Here is a 13616-nt window from a genome sequence, read left to right as displayed (position 1 = left end):
AAACAGTGTATTTCTGTGCTTGCACTTTTCCCTTACACAGGCAGAAATGAAGCAGAAATGATGGTTTTTATACTGTTCATGATGAAATTCAGAAAAGAAATAGAAAAGAGATTCAAAGGCAGAGCTCAGAGAGCTCCCACTTCTGGGCTGCTAGGCCAGTAATTTTCAAGCTGTGGTCCATTGTGACTTGCACCGCCAGGCTGTGTTTACCCTGTGACTTAGTGCCAGCAGTACTGCTGGATAAGGCCTTTCAGCAGATCAGCATCAAATCCTATTTTCAAAGACTTAAAACAAAAACAACAACAAAAAACCAAAAGCCTCATTTAAAAAATTTGCTCTGTACAAAACCTTGTTGTGATACTCTACATTCTGGACAATTCCTCCACCAACTTTTAAATGAGCATATTTGGGCATTATAAGATGTCTATTTTGCGTGGATTTTGGGAGCACTGTGAAATATATATCTAGTTTCAAACCTTATCAGTTGTGCTCTGGCTAAGAATGTACATCTTGTGCAGGAACATAAAGGAGACCCACACAATCTAAACAATGATATTCAACTTGAATGAGAAGTAAATTTGAAATTACCATGGCTTTTAAGTACTCATACTCCACCCTGCTCATGTGTTTTGACAGAAGCACTGCCAGGACACTGAAGGATGCAGCCATGAAGCTCAGTATCAGCCACACAAGGCCCGATGTTGGCACAGATAACCTCTACTTCAGTGCCACTGTGACAATGATACCTGCCAAGTGTCCATAAACTCATTTTGCTCACATGAATAGAAAGGCATATTTAAATATCTAGAGAGAATGGAAATCCCTGGTCCCCCTGAACATGAAAAGTGTAGTGCAAACTCTAGAGCAACCCGAGCAAAAAATTTTTCTCAAATGGCTAAACCGGAAGTTAGAATAATTGGCATACACTGTCGTTTTGCAGGTAAAATGGCAAATGTCCTTCCCCTTGTCTGATGCTCTCTTCCATTACCTGTTTAGCAGTTTCCTCTCTTTCACTCTCTCAAGCTCAATGTTTTTATTTTATCTTTCCTAATTAACCTTATGTCTTTCTCTGTTTCTCTTGCCCCTCTCATCCCAGTGATCTTGTCCCCTTGCTGTCTGGGATGTCAGCCTAGGTTTGACCTCCTACCACAGTAACTGCTTTTTCCTCTAGGCAGTCTCCAAGTGAGCTGATTTGTAAAGTTTGTATTTATTTCTCTTTTAAATCACCTCCCAAGTCCCTCTCTGCCACAGCAGTTACAAGAAATGAACCAGTGATAAATGGTAGGGATAAAGGGCACTTGGTAAACTGAAACTAGATGAACTAAAGTGTTCTAGGTGCATTGCTGGTTTCTATCTCCCATATCTACCATTTACAACCCACTTCTCTGAGTAGAAATTAAAGATTAAACACAGTACTACATCCAGTCCCAGAGTACACTGGCAAGTGCAATACGGCAAATACACCAATAAAGGTCACTTCAGTCAGCCACACAGAGGGTACTGATGGGCATATATAGCCATGCTATGCAATGCTGGAAGTTTTTTTATGACAAAGCATAGTCCAGGAGTAAATTACTCACCTCTTCTGAAAGGCCATTAGAGTAATGTTCTGGAGCACCCACTTGCATCAGAGAGAGGAGCACCAGTGAACAGCAGGCATAATTTCTTTGGACCCAGATATGTGCCTTGAGAACTCCAGACCCCACAAGACACATCAGAAAGCTGAAGAAGACCAACTTCAAGCAAACCTTCTGCTTACCTCTAGAATTAAAAATTGTGACACAAAGACAGCAGCAACAATTGATTTCCTATATCCATGATCAGCAGCTACATTCAGTTAACTCAGATGTGTGCTGGGGTAGAAGAGCACATACAAATAGAGGGGTATTAAATATTTTGCAAGAATATTATAACTGAGAGGGCACCAGTAAAAGTCACACTGTGAATATTTTTGCCCCATTACTGCGTCTTTTGACTTTCCTGCTCCAGACGCCCTTGGGTTTTCTACAGTCTCTCCTAAATGAAGAAGCAAAGCATGTGTGTGAGGGGGTGCATACCCAAGAACCCTTAGGAAAATCATAATACAATACCAGGAATACAACTTCAACAGGCACATGAGCTCTGTTCTCCTCTGGCTGCAGTAGTCACACTTCTGAGCCTGCATTTCTCGCCTGGAACAGCAGTCACTTTGCTATCTGTCCAGCCAGCATCCTTTTGTTGATCAGTGAAGTTTTGGCACTGCAGATGTGATAAGAATAAAAACATTTAAGCAATCGGTTAATCTAACAAATATGTTAAATATAGTGAGACAATTCCCACTGCTTTCATTGGCACCAGACATAAATCTCAGAGAAAATTGCACAGATGCAATCAGAGTTGAACACGAGAAGTGTTTGGCACATTTGAGCTCTGCTACCCTGAAGATAAGACTTGAAAAAAGGACAGACTGCCTATCAATACCTTCACAGAGAACACCCTTTGGAGCTCTATAAATACATTACATTCTCACCACAATACTTTTTTTTCTTCCCCCTAGGACTGTCTTTAAACATACATGCCCTCATTTCTATCCTGGGATATTTTTTTAACATCCTTCTGATAACTTTCTCCAGCTTTGAATTATTAGTGAGCTACTTAATTGTTGTTAACATTTTCCAACATTAGTCAAAATCCTTGCCAATATAGAAAGATATTTATAAAATAAGTACTTTTAATAAAATATTTGTAATAAGGCAGTTGTCAGCTGTTTGCAGGTGCACCTCACAGTCAAGTCTTATTATTGAAAGGTGGGAAACAACTTCCTGGAGGAGACTGCTCTGAGATTCTCAATTAAAGCAAAGCTGTTTCACACTGTAATGGTTGAGTGGTGTCTCCAAATTGAACACAATGGCTCTTTAGGGGATAGTTGAATTTTCCAGGCAATTTGTTTCATTAGAAACTCTCCTAAGTTTTATAGACATTTGTAAAAAATAACTTTTTGAGAATAGACCTTGTTTTCCACCTCCCATTTTTATGTTCCTCTCATGAAAAACCATCTTTTCAACTTTCAGTGTAAAGCAAATATGTTTTTCTCTCATTTAAGGTAAGAGTAAGAGAATTTCTTGAGGTCAATTCAAGTTGAATTTTTAATGCATTTTAGGTAAATCCTATTCAGCTTCCCTGTGTGCTTTCCTTTTCAGAATTAAAGTTGCCCTGATTTAAAACAATTTTAAAGAATTACAGCAGGAAATAAATGAAACGAAGAACTTTTTGAATTTTGAATGAGAACGTACACATAAGTTTTTTATGTGATTTAGCTAATCCCCTTAAATTTCATACCTCTATTAATTCACAAGATCTCTTCTGAGTGATCACAACAAGATTATTCTTAGACTGTTAAAAAAGGCCCAACTGTTATTACCAGGTCAGAGTTAAAAAGACAGTTCAGTAGCCTTAAGACAAAGTGAGAGGCTTCAGTTTCTCTTACAACTCCAGAAAGAGCTCATTTGGTGTTTCCATAAAGCACATGCCTCCATGCCTCTCTGGTTAGAAGCCAAAGGTCTTTCAATATTTGGATTGTCACAGTCCCAGGATGCAAAGGAGCCAGTGACGAAAACCACCAAGTCTGCTTGAGTTTCAAGAGATATTTGGACAATGCTCTCAGGCACATGGTGTGATCCTTGGGGTTTCCCTGTGCAGGGCCAGAAGCTGGACTCAATGATCCTTGTAGATCCCATCCAAATCAGGATGCTCAGTGATTCACTGACAATTGTCTGATACACGAACATTATGGTTTTTTGCCTTGAAGTTGCACCACTACCTCAATATGACTTTATGAAGTGCTGTGCGAATTGATCTGTCAAGACTGGTGATGCCTTTGCTGTTTTTAACCTGCTTAAGAATAATTAGAGAGTAAGAAAATGCTCCAGCTCATTTTTCGCATGTTGAACCCAGGAATGTCTCCCAGCTCCCACATTTAGCTGTGCATCCCAGCTATGTCCAAAGCCAGAACAGGGAAGGATCTGTCTTACAGCACCCCCTCAGCTCAGTTCCTCACTCCAGTTCTCTTATCTTCATGGACAAAGCCAAGGACTCACAGACCGGAAATAGCTGGGCCATATCTCAGCATAATCCAGACTACTGGGGTGCCAGAGAAGAGGATATTCTGCAGAATTATTGAGGCAAAGTCACGAACACCATCACAGGCTGAAGAAGGATTTCTCTAAATCTGATTCATGCCCAAGTCAGGTTCCATAGAAGACCAAGGCCCCAGGTATGAGAGAGTTGGTTTATAAAACCCTTCACACAAGGTGGATGAAGAGAGCCACTCTTTCCATAAGGATATGGCTGGCAGGGATGAGAAATATGCAGGGATGAGAAAGATATTTTGCTAAAACCAGCCAGGCCAATAGAAAAGTTGCACAGTGACCCCACAGGAACCAAAATATTGACATCTCCCAGCTGGGCAGATGATGAGGGAAAGATTGCTGTGGCACTGCTAACTAAGCCTGAGGTAGAGAGTTTTTGACCTCAGAGTTTGGAAGAGCTCAGGAAGGTAGATGAGAGTGAACATGAACACTTTTTCCATGTGCCACACTTAGAAATATAAACTGACCTTGCCACTAAGAGAAAGGTTTACACAGACCTGCAGATAAATGGCAACAGCTCTAATGTGGTTTTGGAGGCCTAGGACCATCTCAGAAGCCATGGAATGGCTTGGAGGAAGGCTTGTTTTTCTATTGAACTGATGTATCTTGACAACAAAAACCTCGTGTTGATATGGACATGTCTGCCTGCTATTGACAGACTTCATGGGTGGGTTATACACTCATGAGGTGACTGTTGACATCACAGTGCTCACCTCCAAATACCCTATGTGAGAACATAGGGAACAATGATTTGGCCACTTTGAAGGCATATTCTCTACACCATGGAAAACGCACCATCTGAGCATCCCAAAAAATCGAGAGCTGGGAAGGCTCAGAGTTGACTCCAAGTCACTGGTGTGAGACCCTCAGAGATGCTATTGCACTGCCCTTCACTAAACCTAAAGAATTACCTAATAGGAAGGAAGGCTCCTACTTTGCTCCTCACTTGCACAGAGCAGTAAAAAAACTGTTACAACTGATCCCCAAAACACAAAGTGTTTTTTTCCATAGGTTAAATGAAATATTGAAACTAGGCAGGAAATTCCCCAAAGTTTAGTGCACAGGGTAAAAACTACATTCCAGGGATTTCAAAGCACTTACATTAGGCTGTAGGTAAGTGGGCTCAAAGTTAGTGTGAGCAACAGATCTGGAACACAAGATAGGTTTAAAGTTATCCACAAATGAACACAAGGCTGCAGGCTATAAAACCATTTGGTGGAAGTTTGTAAACTCCTAGAGTACCACTGACATCTAAATATTGTCCTTCAATTTAGCATGCCTGAAGCCTGCGAGGCCAGCAGTGCAGAAGTGTAGAAGATGGACCTTAAAGAATTTCAGCCTTCCCCCCCCAAATTATTTTTCTCTCAGGTTTTGCCAGGTTTAGAAAGCTAGAGAAAGGGATCAAAACTTGTAGCAAACATAGTTCTGAATAAAAAGAAGACAGTCTGAAACTTCTGGGGAGTTACTGGAAAAGAAATTACCGCTTGCTAACATTTTTCCATCAAATTTCAAAAATGCTGGATAAAATGTCATGCAGTCCCCAACCCTGGGATACAATCTCTTTGAAATCTGTGGGCAATATCACAAATATGACATTGGGTATGCTTGGCATGTACTGTTGCACACAAGTTTTGTGAGCAGACACAAACATGGAAGTTCACACAGTAATTAAATAAACAGAAAGCAGAGTATCTGGGAAGATTCCAAACACCACGTCTTAGTTACTTAATCACCCTGCAAACACATTTCAGACTATTCTGTTTTTTTTAGTTTCATGTTAAAATGCAAATCACATACTGTAGTTTTAATGACACAATAAAACAGAAAATAATTTTTGGCATAAAGATCTATTAAATAGATTTCTCCCCCACCAAATTGGCTTGTCCGATACACCCTCTGCTCAGTTTTAGTTCCTTCTCTACATAGCAGCTCTTTTGGTAGGACGCCAAAGCCCGTCAATTAACAGTAAGCCTATCCCTTAAGAACAGAAGCAGGGACTGTGATCATGTTCAACTAAGATCAAGGATTAGTAAATCAGCATGGCACCAGATTGCAGGCACTATTTAAAACCCACAAGCCTACAAGCCAATGCAGCAATATTATATTCCATTTGGATGTGGAGAACAAAATCTCATAGTTACAGAGGAACTCACTTTTTACCTTTGCTATGCAGGCAATTACAAGTCAACTTAAAATGAGCCCTGATTTAATCACGTTTGCTCTCTCAAATGCCAGTTAGGAAATAACCCCATGCTGCCACCGCTGGTATCTTATCAAGGACTTTCCATCAAATTACACATATTTCATTACACCTACTATAAATTATAGAAGACTGGATTTTCTACAAGCAAACCAAATATTGCACCAAAGCTGGCACAAAGGTTTCTTTTTAAAGCTTGGAGAAGTGTAATGCTATCTCACCCCTTGCCTGGCACATGGGGTTGTTTCTGCTGCTTGCTGCAGAATCAGGCACACTGCACATGGTGAAATGTTTCATTTCCTTGAGTTCAGGGCTTTGCCAGAAAATAGCCACCCAGTACAGTGTACATCCCATGTTCCCTATAATCATTCTTTCCCTCAGGGATTTTTTAGGGTTTTTTTTCCTCCTTAAGAAAGGCATAGGTTTCTTTTATCCCAGATCAAGTGACAAGAGAAAGAACTGAGATGTTTGCTGCCAGGTAAAATACAAAGTCATGGAGGTCCAGGGGGATCTCATTCCACAAACCTACTGCCAAGCTGAAAACAAATGATATTATCAGAAAATGATCACAGAAAGCAAACCTTACTCAGAGAAAAACACTCTTTATTAACCTCTCTTTGAAATGACCTGAAAGCAAAGTCAAAGAACAATGGGGGAGGGTGACCTGCCTCACTACTGCTACTCCCACCAACCATACTCAGCTATGGAGCACTTGTGCAGTGCCAGACTGCTGGTGTCAAAGCAGTGAATCTCTGCAGCCAGAGAAGACTCTTGGGCCTTTAGGCAGAGGTTTTGTTTTGACACTGCCTCCCTTGCTGTGCAATAGTTTCCTATATCTGAAAATTAAAACAGAAGAAAGCTCTTATTTTCAGCCTTGGTGCCTTTGACTTGTTTTTTCTATGACAAGCATCATGTAAAGAGGGAGTGAGGCCACCAGCTGACAGGTCCTAATCTAGTGCCCAAGGGGTGTCTTGTGAATTGAACTGCAGCTGTTTCATAGCAGGCACATGGGCTATTTCTACACTGTGGGACCCCAGAATACGTGTCAGTTCTTGGTCTTGATGGCTTCTGCAGCCACTTTGCCACACCATACTGGGATGAAAGCTTGGCGGCAGCCAGCCCCTCTCCTCCCTCCCTCCCTCTTGTCCAGTTTCCTGAGGAAAGGCAGACATGCACCCAGGAGTGCCCCATGGCACTGCCCAGACAGATGTCATTTGGCATCAGCAGAGGACCACAACATAAGGGATGTGTGTCCAGGCATACCGTATATATTTGCACTTTTGTTTGGGATTCATCTGTCCTAACCTAATAGATTTGATAGTTAAGTGTCTGTCCCTAAGCTAGCCACAACTGGCTGCTTGTGTAATCAGAAAGGAGGAAGAAACATTTTGAAGGTGTGATTCATGCCATCTTAAAGCAGATGCCAAAAATATGGTCAAATTCTCTTCCAATTGATATAAAGGCAGCCAGGGAGATGAGTACACACAGACATTTATTCTGTGGATATCTAAAGACAGCAGATATGAGTTTTAGTCTTTGCGACTCAGCAGCACGGCCCCCTTTGCTGAGCACCTGGAGTTTACTGGGATGAAAATGATTGAAAGTCATTGTCCTGTTAAGAACAGCGATTAATCTGAGACTCCAAATAATATAAACTTAATGTCAATTATTTACTTCCACATTGCAGGACAGAGCCTGAAATTTCTGCAATTCACTGCAGGACATATTAACCAGAGCCATCTGCTTTTGACCTCTTTAACAAGTATCCCACCAAAACAAATTTCTTAGCAAATCAAGTTTCCTCCTCCCTCAGTGCTCTGATTCAGAAATCCCTCTTACTCAGGACTTCCCTGTGGGCAACATGACTATAAGCATGGATATTAAGCATCAATCATCTTTTTGCACATCTGCTGTGCTGTGTAAAGGAATTTGTTTTCTTTACATGCTTATGAGAGGGAAGGGCTATAAACCTCTCAATATCTTTATTAAAAGCACTTTATATGATGCTGCCAGTCATCCTTAATGGAAGAGCCATTGAAATCCCTATGCACAACTATGTTTCTTCCAGTGATGAGTCTAAAACCAGATTTTCTTCCAATGATGCAGACACAAGCTCCTTCTTTATAAATACAGCTTTTAGTGTAAATTTAAGTCCAAGCAGCCTGGGAACAGCTAGCATATTCTTGAGCAGTTTGCTGAAAATGTCACATAAATCATGGCGCAAGTACTGAGTTTTGTTTAAGAGAATTGTGGCCCATGTCTGTCATGACAGAGGGACTATTTTAGGAGAAGAATTTTCTTAAAAATCAGGACTTTTAATTTAATTAATACCTGAAGCTCATTAAAGAGAAAAGAGTTGCTATGCAAATGAATTATTTCTAGTGATACCATCAGGTTTTTCCCTTTAAATTGTACTTGTAGGAAAAAAATAGTTTGTCTCACTTGATGTTTAAGCTACATAATTGCTCAGATGGACATTTATTGGCTTGCTTGGTGTCTGATGGTCTCTGAACAGCTAAGTAAGAGAAAAGAAATGAACAGGCTGCAGAAGTTCTGATTGTAAAGCAACTGCTCTTTGGAAGTGTTACCATGCCAAGTGAAAATACAAGAACTGAATGTAATTTGGCATTGCTAGAACTTGTTAGTGCTTTTTCTTCTCTTAGCAGTATCCTCATGTGACAGGATTTGGTTATGAGGAAACTCCTAGAGCAATGCTCTATCAGGTCCATAAGGAGTTTCAAAGCCTGTCTAAAAAGAGGGAGGAGAGATGGCAATGGGAATGGAGATCCACAGGAAAAACACAGCAAAGCCTGGTGTAGCTTTCCCAGTTCCCTTTAAAGCCAAGATGTAAATGCCAAAAGCTTCTCTGTGTCCTTGAATTCTCAAACTATGAAGTAAATGTACACAACCCTTTTTTCTACCCCAACGATGCAGAAAAACTTTTCTATTGCTGAATTCTATTTATGTGTCTCAGTAGAAGACATAAAACAAGTTAAAAAAAGTATCCATTGCCAAATACAATGGTATTTTCAGCAGAAATTTATCATTATATTTGTTAACTAGAGGCTGAAATAATAAATAATCACTAATGCTATCAGCTGATGGGTAGCATTTGTGTCGAACAGCAAAAGCTAATAACAAGCAGTACTACAGTTTCATAGCAGGGGCTTTTATTCAAACAAAAAATCCCCACAGGTTTTAGGATTTTTTTTGCCTGCCGATCTTCTGCTGAGCTTATCAAGCTGAGCAGTCATGGAATCAATCTCACTGAGGAGCGGCAATTTCTCCCCAATTCAGGAAGCTTAAAATCACAGCTTTGGCAGCAGCCCTCCCACCCACCCACAGCTTTCATGGATCCAGATATAATGTAATTTTATTTATATCCTGTATGGTTTTACATGGAAACTCAGAAATACATTTGCACCATCACACAGTGTCTATGAAAGCAGCACAAAAGCAAATTCTGCATTTGCAGGTTCAGAGAGATCTTTCAAATACTCCAGTCACCAAGGATTTTTGGGGGGCAGGAGGAAGAAAGCAAGCACCTTTTTCCTTGCAGGGACAAAATGATTGGATCTACCTTCTACTCTGATGTTGATTCCCTTATCTTTATGGACTATTTATACAGTTGTAAAACCGTAGACTGCTGAAACCCCAGTGATCCCCCTGTCCTCTGTGCACAAGGAAGCTCAAGCATCCCAATTCCTTTTTAACAGATGTCAGGCTAACATGTTTTTCATACCTTCAGTAATAATGAAGTCTCCCAGTATTATTCCAGTATTTCTGCTTCCAGAGTTTGCAGGTTTTTTTCTGTGTCTGACCTGAATTTGTATTTGATGCAGTGTAAGTCTGTGGTTTCTCTCCTATTCAGCTTCAACAAGAACAGTTTAGTCCATCCCTGCTGCAGCCTTTCATGTACTTTGAAAACCTGCCATGTCACACCTCAGTATTCACTCTGCTAGTGCAAGCAGGCTTGAGATGCTCTGTTTTCTGGAGCTCTGACCATTTTCACTGTTCCCCCTCCAATTACTCTTCCTAAAATGTGACACCCCAAACTGGACACAGCATTTCATATAAGGCCTTGCTAATGCAGAGCAGAAGAGAAAAACTGGACACGATGTGTGCTGTATTGCTATTTATATACCCAGCCTTTTCAGTTTATCTCCTATTTGCCAGGAACATTTGAATTCTATTCCTGGACCAGCATGCCAGCATCCCCTCTCAAGTTTTTGCTTATTTGCAAATGTATTGAATGCAGTTGCTATGCTATCATTTAGGCTGTTAATGAAAACTGACCCAGATCACTGACACTCAGCTGCTATTTTTCAGTGCAGTGAAACATGTCGTTTCACGGTGGGAAAATGCAGAAAATATTATTTTCTTTTTTAATCTCTGAGTATGCATGTTGTGGTACTGTTGTTTGTAATGGGACAACCTACAGAAAACCTACACTTTTTATATTCCAAGGACTTTATCAAATTTCAGTGCATATACATTTGAAACCTGGCTTTTTTTCTATGGAGTGGTTTGGGGTTTTTCCCTCTCTTTGTTTCACTTTGCTTTTTCTCAGCAAAGAATGAATACGATCAAGGGAAATAGTCATCAAGGTCAAAGAATGGAGGGACTTGTTACGAGACACTTGAAAATTGCCTGTTTAAACTAATATTTTCTTGGTAAATATGTTCAAGGCTAGGAATAAGCAACCTGTTCTATCAGGATACTCTGTCCCTGCAATAGCTGAGTAGAAAAGAAAATACTATAAAAAATGAAAAACACCCCAACATTATTCTTCTGCAAACTGTGAGAAAAGATTAATTCTCTAATAATTCAAATAGCTGCTTGGGAAGAAACCTGCCATAACAAAATTATTTTTAGGGCAAATAAATGTTTGAATAAATTTGTGTTATGTTTAAATGCAGGGTTGGGGTTTAAATGCAGTTGGGGCTTAAATGCAGAGCATTAACAAACATTTGCTTAAGCAATTTCATCGATCATTTCAATTCATTATTCTGTTGTTTTCTCTGGCACAGCTAAATCAAACTCCCACAAAAAAGAGTAGAGGAGACTGTGATGAGTTTTTCTCTGAAGTGGACTTTAAGCTGTTGAGACAGATGCATAAACATTAAGACAGATTTTTTTATCATGACCGTGACACAAGATTGTTCCTACAGTCCTTTCAAGTATGTATCTAAAAATACTACAAACAAAACCTCCTTGTAACACAATGCACACTCATGCTGTCAAGTGACCTCATCCCCCAGACAAATCCTAGGTCCTGTACTTGTGTTATCATGCTCCTAAACTGTTTTTTGGCATGAAACAGCATCTAGGTACAGCATGAGGGGACAGCTACCTCTGGAGAGAGGTGACAGCAGACAGGCTGGGTGACACTGCCACAACTTGCCCAGTTCCCAAACACAGCCCCAGCCTCCTTCACTCATCCCTGCGAAACCCCACACCACACACTGCCACAGGCTGGGGTTTGTGCGGTAAAAACACTGCTCTGGGGGACTGTGGTACAGCCCTCTCATCACTTCTGAAGTCCGGAATGAAGGAACGTATGAAAAATAATAATTAGGTCTAAAGGGGCACCATATGGGCCCCAGTGGCCTGCCACACGTGGATGTGGCTTGACTATTTTAGAGAAGAGGAGCCCTGACCAGTGGATAAAGTCTTATCAGAGCGATAGACAGTTTTGATGATCGACAGAGGGGAAATCTCTCAGTCTACATGTAGAAACCTTGCCCTAGACTTAATTTTTCTCTGGAGATTGAGTTTTAGAAATTTAGGGCATTATTTTGAGAATACTGCCTTTCCCAGCAAAAATGTAGGTTCAAAGTGGGTAAGTGTTCTAGTTTGAAAGCAAACCAGTGGGAAATCCCAGGTCAGAACTACAATTTAACAGGAAAATTAAGATAAAGGCAATAATACAGAAACATTGTCTTAAACTGACAGAGTCAGGATACAACCTGACAGCCTGCTGGGCAGGGTGCTGGTAGCAGTCCGATTCAATGGTGGCTGCAGTCCTGGTGAAGTGATAAATGTGGTTCTGCTGAAGCGGTGATCCTGTAGAAGGGTCTGCTCTTCCTCTGAAGGTCCAGTGGTGGTTATGTAGCTCTTGTCCTCTGGGAATCCAGTAGGTAAAGGCTGACTGTGGTGTTCCTAACCTCAGATGATATGCAGGTAGGAATGCTGGGTTCCTCCCCCTGGGTGGAGCATCTCACAATGGGACGATGTAATTTTATGAGTCATGCAGTGAGGCTGGATGTTCCATTAACAGAAGATACCCCGCTGGAGGGAGTTACCAGGGGTGAGTGATGGAAGAGAGAAAGAACACTGCCCCACCTGGTTTTAACAGCTGGTGATAGAATACATATTTCTGGTTACATCTTACATTGTAACCTAAGACAGTGAGTAGGTTAGGTGGACTGGTGAAGACTTGCCTAGAGCAGTGTCCGGTTCTGGGTCCCTTGGCTACAGGTTAAAGTGGGCTATTTGCACGTTGCCCAGAAATAGGGGTGTTTGAGGTCTAAACTCACTTGCTAATGAAATAGAATTTATCCTAGAGAAGATACAGCAACAGTTTTCAAATATGTAGAGGACTATTATAAGTACTCATTTTTTTTTGATACATCTTGTCCATACATATTATTGAAATGTGTTCTGTGAGGGCTGGAAAACACAGATTAAATGGCAGCAGGAAAACTTCAGGTTAGGAACAACAAATGACACTGTAGCAGCAGAAATGGAGAAGCAGTTGGACAGAATGTCAGAGGGGAAGATGGGACCTCTAACTTCAGGGTTGCTTAAGAACAAATTGGATGAAACTCCCTGAGCAACTAGAGTGTGTAGATGACTCTGCCTTGAGAAGACCAAGCTCAGCCCCTGAGGTCACATCCATGGCTCTACTGAAGGTTTTATGAGGGTTGCTGTGGGTGCATCAAAAGTAGGATAGAGAAATGAGTATTACTGATTAAACGAGAGGCTGCTCAGAAGCATTACATAAAGCAAGGATAGCTCCGTAAAAGCAGACAAAATTTCCTTGGAGACCTCTAATCTGTGAGTAGCTACTGAGTCTGGCAAAGATTCAGATGCTTTACAAAGCAAGCCTGTGAAAAAAGCAAGACAAGTTAAAGGTAAACTTCACGTTTAGGTGCTGGAGCGTGTTCAAAGAAGACCAATGAAGATGGTGAAGGTTCTAGGGAACAAGTCGTACGAGGAGTGGCTGAGAGAGCAGGGGTTGTTCGCAGCAGCTGCTTTTAAGGAGGAAGAATACAAAAAAAAAAAAA

This window comes from Corvus hawaiiensis, chromosome 2 (assembly GCF_020740725.1).
Source record: "Corvus hawaiiensis isolate bCorHaw1 chromosome 2, bCorHaw1.pri.cur, whole genome shotgun sequence".
Classification (NCBI taxonomy): Eukaryota; Metazoa; Chordata; class Aves; order Passeriformes; family Corvidae; genus Corvus; species Corvus hawaiiensis.
The sequence above is the reverse complement of the archived record's forward strand: the minus strand, read 5'-3'. Positions refer to the sequence as shown.